At 40.3% G+C, this 7,941-nt stretch overlaps 1 pseudogene; it reads left to right on the top strand.

Annotated features, from left to right (window-relative positions):
• The first annotated feature begins 5,262 nt into the window (after nucleotides 1-5,262).
• On the top strand, nucleotides 5,263-7,638 carry LOC137258485 (fibrinogen C domain-containing protein 1-like; annotated as a pseudogene).
• Nucleotides 7,639-7,941: the final 303 nt, after the last annotated feature.

Below are 7,941 nucleotides of genomic sequence, written 5' to 3' on the forward strand. Positions count from 1 at the left end.
CAGTGGGTCCACAATACTGTATTCGGCGTCAAATATATTTTGCTTTAAATTCTTTAAATTCTGAGAGTGACTTACTATACTTACTGAAATTAATTCAGTGTACAATGTAATATTTTCTTATTTATAGATACAAGAATATAAAGTCTTCTACAACTTTTCTTTATGATCATATTCTCATTTCGTAAAGAAGAAAAAAAGGCACGGTATGATGCCAAATCCGTTCTGGTGAAATCCTATAGCCTACAAAGTTAGCATGACCATGGCCTGCACAACTATCACAGTTTGAAATATGTCATCACTCATCGTGCTTTTGGATGAGCTATAGCTATTTCTGTAAAGTGGATGGTTTTACAAATGCGTCTATCTCACATACTCCACCTATCACATTCTAAAACTGAATCAGCTTACCCGCTTTTCCATATTTGATAAATGGAAAGGAAGCAATATCGCAATATCGCAATATCGCAATGTCGCTGTATCGCCATATCGTGTCTCTATATCGCAATGTCGCCTTTTCGCGTTATCGCCATATCGCAATGTCGCCCAGTTTTATCGCCATTTCGTGTCGGGATATCGCGATTTCGTGTCTAGTTATCGCCATTTCGTGTCTTGCTATCGCCATTTCGTGTCGTGATATCGCCATTTCGTGTCGTGTTATCGCTATATCGTGTCGGGTTTTCGCTATTTCGTTTTCTGGCCGTATCGCAATATCGCTATATCGTGTCGGCGTATCGCAATGTCGTGTCGTGCTATCGCTTTGTCGCAATGTCGCCTTGATTTTACAGGGCGATAAAGCGATGGCCCGAATCAGCCACCATAACAAACAGGTGCTGCACTAATTTACTTATCTTTTTTCTACATAAATTTGTTGCAGGAAAATGCATAAAATGCACACTCTGAAGCTAATCTGAGCCTTTACCTCACTACCATCAAGACGGACACTGGCCATTTAACATCACACTACACTGAAATCAAACAGCAACGTAAAAAATAAGAGTAGTTAAATCAATATTTATATATGGATGTAGGAGACATGTGGATGACAGTCTTAATAAACCAGTACTCAGGGCAAGTGTACTGACATGGAACTTGAAATGAAATCCAATTAATGTTAGGAATAATTATCCGACATAACTGCTGAACTGGTTATAGCTGCTGAAGTTACGCCACTTTACGCAATGAATACGAGAATGCCAATCAAGGTAGGTATGCAATGCTTTTGACTTTAACAGTGAATGGGTATTTTATGTACGCTTAAATCAGTTACTGTGGGCAAACAGATATCTCATGGCATGAAAGACTATGTAAAGTCTGTAACACTGAATTCGTGATGGCTGTATGTCACTTCCTACTGACCTGTGTAACTTATGGTAACCTCTGCCAAAGATACATACCCCTCTAATATTCTGTATTCCCAACTATGGCAAATTTTAACCCACGCATGTCTTCCCAACACGAATCTGCTGTTAGAAACTTGTCCTGCTACATTTTCCATACAGATTTGACAGAAGCGCTCGATATATCATCCTTGTACCATTGACAGTGGTCTGAGCATATTTTCTGTGCTGCACTTAACCGACCTTCATGCACTCGTGTATTGGATGTGTAAAACATTTCTATGTCACGATATATCTGCACCTTGTTAAAACCCATGAATTACCGGTTACGAACCGTTTTATTTTCCAAGTCTTGATGCCTTGTATGGGTATCCTTGGTAACAGGTTGCGTTTGATATGGTCTGTTATAACTGTTATGACTCCAACTTCTTTTTTGTTTATACCCTGTAATGCTATATTATGCATCATTGACTCTACTGAACGCATCTGAATAATAATCCTGTAAAACTGACTGTATATACATGCTGAACTTGCACATGCCGTCTTAAAGCTTTTGTATGTCCACTTTGTAGTGTAATGTCATCATTGAAACTAGAAGCCATATATGGTTATGTCTGGCTACACATGACTGAAAAACCTGTATAACCGATTGTACCATTATGTGGACCATGCTGTATATAGACTTAGCTTTAAAATGAATGTGGAATGGTATATCATGTCTGTACCAATGATAGTGGTTTCTAGTATATCATCCATGCTGCGCAGGTGGCATCCAGTACGCTCTGTTATATCCGCTAGGAGTCAAACCTTTTTTAAAGAAATAAAAATCTTGTATATATACCCCGTAGTGTAAAATTATTCATCATTGATCGTGGAATGGTATATATCCCATGCCTGAACACACCCGTATAAACATTCTGTGAATATCGATTGCATGTATTTGTCGTACTTGCATAAGTCTTGATCACTGAACGTAGACTGCAACAGCTTACATACCAGGGTACACATGGATAATTATTTTGCAATGCCGATCAATTGTGTCATCATATAGCCTTGCTGTTTTGCATGCATTCCTGTGTGATGTATCTACTATGCTATACAGTGGGCTCCGTCTTAAACATTTGTACATTTGCTTTATAGTATAAAACTAGGCAGTTTGGATTGTGGAATTCTATAATTATTTTTTCATGTTTGCATCCAGTTAGATAAATTCTGTATCAAATTGCTTTCACAGTTTTCCTGTGCTTGTTTAAGTTCTTGTATAATGCATGGACCTTGTTCTTGTACATAGGGCCGTTGACCCACTCATTGTACTGAATAAAGAGAATTGAATTGAGTACAGCGTGGTGTGCATGTTTGTGTGTACAGGGAGGTGTGTACATCATTCTGTGTGTAAAGTGAGTTGTGTAGATGCCTGTGTATGTACAGCGTGATGTGTACAATGAATGAATGAATGATCTTTATTTCCTCCGGCAAGTGAAAAAACGTTCATTATTCTTTTAACATAATGCTCACACTTAACACAACACACACACTTAACACAACACACACACTTAACACAACGACATACTAAACACAACGCACATACTTAACACAACGCACACACGTAACACAAAGATGTATTGTAAAGAGGAAAAAGAAGTTTTACAATGCCACATATTTACATCATTCTGTTAAGCATTAAGCTATTATCTATAGCTCACTGTCCATAGACACTGCAATGATCTCAGGATCCTGGAGCTTCGCAGACTCTGTGATTGCTTCGGCATAACCTTCCGAGGAAAATCGGCTTCATTGTGTCTATAGTAGCTGTCACAGTCCCCAACCCTTCAGTTTTGAATAGTTGCAACGGTCGGACATCTCTGAGGAAAATTTTACACAGTTCGTGTAAAGTAGCGCTGGATAGTTTCAATGTTATTTGTTTTTGTCCGGGACATATGTGACCACCGCTCAATCGCGAAGAAGGAGCATGGAATTATTACTCTCCGCCGTATGTTAAGACCCCTGGGGCTTGTATTGATGAAAATAATCCAACAAGCGTAGACTGACATCCATATACATGTACCGTCTTTATATGTATGTGGATGTCAGTGTACGCTTGTTGGCCCCAGGACGTATTATTTTCAGCAATACTAGTCCCTGTGGTTTAGCCAACAGGCTGGGTTTAGGCCACCAGCTCTAAGACCAATATCTCTAAGTGAGTTCAAGGTTTCTCTCGCCTTAGCACGAGATCTCGTACTCCTTTCGGATTCCGAATGAGTACTCATAAAGGATCCTGCGTATATTGTGTTCGATGTCATGGACGGTAAGTGATTACCCAGGCTGAAAGGGCACGACTGGTCAATTTTACTCCCACCCTTGAATACTAGGACACTGCTTTTGCTTGCATTATATGTCAGTCTCCATCGGCAAGGATATTGATGGTCAGTTTCTAAGGACATATGTTGGCCACTATTTGTCGGGCTTATGAGAGTCGTGTCATCCTCGAGTAGGACTACTGGATAGTGATCACGTCCAAGGATAGGACCTTGTCTTAACTGATCAAAGCGACGAACAAGTTCATCTATATAAACAAGGAACATAAGGCATGCCCTTGTCATACGCCTTGTCTGACTTTGAACGTTCGAGTTGTCTCGTCAGCATATCTGACACATTGATTCATGCTGACGGCGTATTATATGCGAGGCTTTTCCTTGCACACGAAGAAGAAATACTTTCAGCAGCAGTCCGTTGTGCCAGATACGACCGAACGCTTAATTTTTGTGTTGTCGAGAAAGAAGTGTATAAATTGGACGGACCTTTCCGTGTAAAAAGATATCACTGCCAAGCTTTTGATCACTTGTGGGGAGTAGATGGTGTGGTTTACATGCAGTACCATTGAGCATGTCGACATGAAGGGAAGCAAATACAGGGAAATGATCAGATACATGGAAAGGGGATGAATCGTAAATATGTGAAGTGATGGCCGACTGTCCTAGGTGTTCGGGAACAAATGTGTAATCAGTTTTGGTGTATTGTGTATTTCTCCTGTTTCGGTGTTATCATCATGTTATCATTTGTCCCACTTCTTTGCCGTCGTAACAGGAAGGTAGCATATTCCGCACAGAGAGATACTGTTGAAGTAAACGTGATCTGTGGGACGTTGATAATTGATGATGTCGGTGTTAAAATCGCCACACAAGACAGTGTGGCTAGTTTCAGAGAGTTCATCAACAACGTCAGATGTTTCATTTAACCGGTCTTGATAGACAGACAGTGCTATTGGTGGTCAGCCTCGCTGGGTTGATTGACACAGTTGCGCAGATCGATGCTCATGTTGATCACGTGATTGTCCAGACTCGACTATTTACTGACCACCACCATATAACTGGACTATTCCTGAGTGCGACTTATTTAAACTAAAGTCTAAACTAACCCACTCACTCACTCAGACTTTACTTTCACAAACAAATGTGATGTACGGTTGTAGACATGAAGTCCCTATGTAATTGTTGCGATACATAGGTTTAGCTGGTGACCTGGCAACTGAACAACTTTAAAATCCGGATCTACTTTGTTTTAAGTGTTGAATAATGGTTATACAAGTGTTCGACTCGTGTTCATCAAGTGTATTTAGATAAGTGGAAGACAAGTGTGTGCACCATGAGGAGATGGATACCAGAGAGGGCCGGGATTATGACTTACTTTAGTTACAGCAGAGGTCCACTTGTCATGGCACTGTTTGTCAGTTCAATGTACAAGTACCTCTCGGTGTGTGATACAGCATATAAACACCACAAGTGTTGCCATTGTGTGAATCATATTCCTTGTTAAATATGCAGGGTGTTTTGATTGGCACTGAAGTTAGCCTTTAAATACACAGTGCTCCACACTCAAGACCCATTCAGTCGGATTCAGTTCGTACAAACAGCTATCAGAGAGAAGCATGGTGTTCCCACTATGTCTGTGTGTAGTGTTGCTGGTTGGTGGTGGATATGCTAACATATCCGGCGACTACTGTCAGGTTCTGGACAACTACGACACTTTCAAGACATCCATGGATAACTTCCTGGCTTCCAGGGATGAAACTTGTGGGAACACGGACATGCGCAGTGGTGAGTACGTCGTAGTGTAGAAAGTTGCGGCATCACTTACTTTACAGCTTTGTTAGTATTCTGACAGCTCTATATCTATGCATTTCAACCAGTGGTAAAGGTTTTTCCGAATACACACACCTCCCAAATGTCTTTGTACACTGGGCACTAAGACATAGAAGAGAAGCACATCCCTCGCTCCTTCTTGCTTTTGAAAATTAAAATACAGGAATTTCCAGCTCCTGTTTTCTATCTGTTGGCGCACATGCTCTTTGAGTAAACATGTTAAGGAGCGTCACATGCCTCAGTAAAATGTTATTCAGCTTTCTCCTGTTATTAAACTTTAGTTAGGAAGTTAAGAAGGATTAATTCCAGGAACAGCATTCCTTGTTCCAAGTGGTTGACATACGTTGAGACTGCAAGAGACATTATGTAAATGAGGAAATACCGAAATAACGCCAAATACGCTTCACATTGAACAGACTGTAAGAGCATGTTGGACGAGTTTCCCGAAGCTGATGACGGAGTTTAGCGAATCAAACCGACAGATGGGAAGGGGTCATTTCTGGCCTACTGTGACATGACTGGCGGAGGATGGTTGGTAAGTTCCAGACAATATCTGCAGCATGGCAGTTCTTCCTTCAACGTCTAATGTCATTGTGTCATATATCTCAATATTCGCACAATGACACATTGATTTTCCATGAACAGGTATTTCAAAGGCGACTGGACGGGTCAGAAGATTTCTATCGAACCTGGTTTGAATACATGGACGGATTTGGAAACCTCACCCGAGAGTTTTGGCTTGGTGCGTACAAACATCAATTTCCTGTCCCATGAATGCTTCGTACTTCCGTGACATTATACTCATTTCATGGTTTAAATGTTGAGCATTTGACCACAAAAACACAGTGAAGCATATGATAGTGTTCGTCTGTCTTAGTTCTGGATCTGTGATAACTTGGTGTCTGATATGTTGTAAGTCATAATTGGTTGTATGTGTCTGTAACTATTACACAAAGAAACTGTCGTTATCGAGGTTTAGGACAATTATGTACCGAATTATGTATAAGGGCTATGCGATAGAATAGCGCTTCTTGAAAACGGATTTCGTAAAGGAAATCGTGATAAATATTTCATTGATATTTAAGCCAAAAGTAAATCATTCCCGTACAATTATGCATTTGCGTCTGGATTGTGTGTTGGAGTTTGAACAGAGACATCCTTTTGGTGGTCGGGTGCTACAGAAAGGCTGGTTCCCGACATGGAACAACTTATGAAACTCCATTCTGATTTTTTAGTAATACTGCACAGTATCTTGCTGTACTGATTGACTCGCCTCCTTGACCCGGGGTGTCACTATAACCCATGACTGAGTTTTCATTTCATACAGTGTGTGATTGGAATCGTTTCCAGAACTTCGGGATAGTGTAAACTGTGGTCATATTTCAGGAAATGAGAAGATACACAGAGTGACAAAGCAGAAAACCTACGAACTGAGAATCGATCTGGTGAACAAATCAGGAAGTCATTTCTATGCCGAGTATAACAGCTTCCACCTGGGCAGCATGTCAGAGTTCTACACTCTGTTCATCGGGAAATATTCAGGAACAGCTGGTGAGTTTGTTGGAGATATTAATTTGTGCTTGTTTCAGAATGTCATATATTCTTATTGTGTTGATTAAATCATTGTTACTTCTGACTGGATGATTAGAATGAAGGAATGTAATACACTATTGTGAAGGTACACATTTCTCCATGAAGGAAGCTATGAAACCGTAAATCGTTATGTGAAGCGGGAGATGACGCGTGAGCATGTTGCTCAATTTCAGCAAGAATCTGTTTGTACACACTCTCTTTGACACTGTGTTCATACTATTCTCTGTTTGGCTCAGACGCATACAGTGTTATCAAACAAGCCATGACTGAACGGTATGTTACAGTTCAGATTGGAGTGTTCAAGTAATAGTCAAAAATATGTTTGTGTATATGCAGGTGTTTGTGCATTTTCAGGAGACAAGATGTTGTATCGCATCAACACCAGATTCACAGCAAAGAATTTGGATCTGGATACATCTTCGAGAAAACTGTGCGCTGCAAAAAAGGGGGCTTGGTGGTTCAAATCGTGCTACCAGTCACACCTGAATGGTCTGTACAATGAGGGACCAGGATGGTTTGGTTTGTCAGGACTTAAGTCTTCCTCCATGAAGATTCGACCTCTCAACTAAATGATGATTACTTGATCACGTAGAGTATCACCACCACAGCAATAACACATTTTCATTTTGAATATCAATTTGAATAATTTTGTAATCAGTCTGCAAACCATGAAGAGCAACATTTGTCCTTCATCTTCCACCAGTGTTTTCTTGTTTACAACAGATTCATAAACTGAACCATGTATTGCTGAATGCTCACACTTAAACAGAGAAATGCGTAGGGGCTTTCAGCAGTTCATTTCCATATATTTTGACAGCAATTGTCATTCCTTTGTTGCATTTCCGTTAATCATTGAGACTTTCCTGTTTCCA

The sequence above is a fragment of the Haliotis asinina genome, chromosome 1 (assembly GCF_037392515.1).
Source record: "Haliotis asinina isolate JCU_RB_2024 chromosome 1, JCU_Hal_asi_v2, whole genome shotgun sequence".
Classification (NCBI taxonomy): Eukaryota; Metazoa; Mollusca; class Gastropoda; order Lepetellida; family Haliotidae; genus Haliotis; species Haliotis asinina.